Genomic DNA, 770 nt, shown 5'->3' on the forward strand with positions numbered 1-770 from the left:
TATTTATTTTAAAATTTAAAATATAAAATAAATGAGTTGAAATATTTGGGAGTGAAAAGTTATAGGTAGTTACTTCTTATTTCTATGGGAATGTAAGATTCCCGCTCTATAACATAGGAATGAAAAACCATAAAACCATATGTAAAATGAGTTCCTGAGAATAAAAAGTTCCTAAACATAATTTTGAAAAACTTAAAACAAAAAATTATATTCATGGGAATAAATTTGCAATCCACGAAACAAATGTCTCCTAATTATGAATCTAAAGAGACGGTCAAAATCCAACTATTCGAAGAGAATACAAAAGAATAAACTAATCGACAAAAGAAACACAATTATGTGTTATAAACTTATAAAAATAAATGTAGAAATAAATATAACAGATTTATTTTATACAACTATGAAATGATAAATTAAAGAACGTTGAGACAATTTTTACTTATATTTATAAAGGAAAGCTTAGTCATCTCATTTATTCTACTATTAATGAAAGAGTTTGGCAGGAGTTGAAATCTCTACAAGATATTGATGATCATATTTGGATAGTTGAAACATCTTCAATAATGAATGGTTTTTGGGAGAGTTGAAGCATCTCTCATAAGGATCGTAACGGGTCGGGTGCGGGTTTCGCACTACCCAAATCCACACCTGAAATCGACACTCGAACTCAAAGAATATTCGAGTGGAAAAATAACACTCATGCCCACATCTATTGGGTTCGAGTTTTTCACCCAAACCCGAACCCGCAGCAAAATATAAAAAATACATTT

Source organism: Vicia villosa, linkage group LG1 (assembly GCF_029867415.1).
Source record: "Vicia villosa cultivar HV-30 ecotype Madison, WI linkage group LG1, Vvil1.0, whole genome shotgun sequence".
Classification (NCBI taxonomy): domain Eukaryota; kingdom Viridiplantae; phylum Streptophyta; class Magnoliopsida; order Fabales; family Fabaceae; genus Vicia; species Vicia villosa.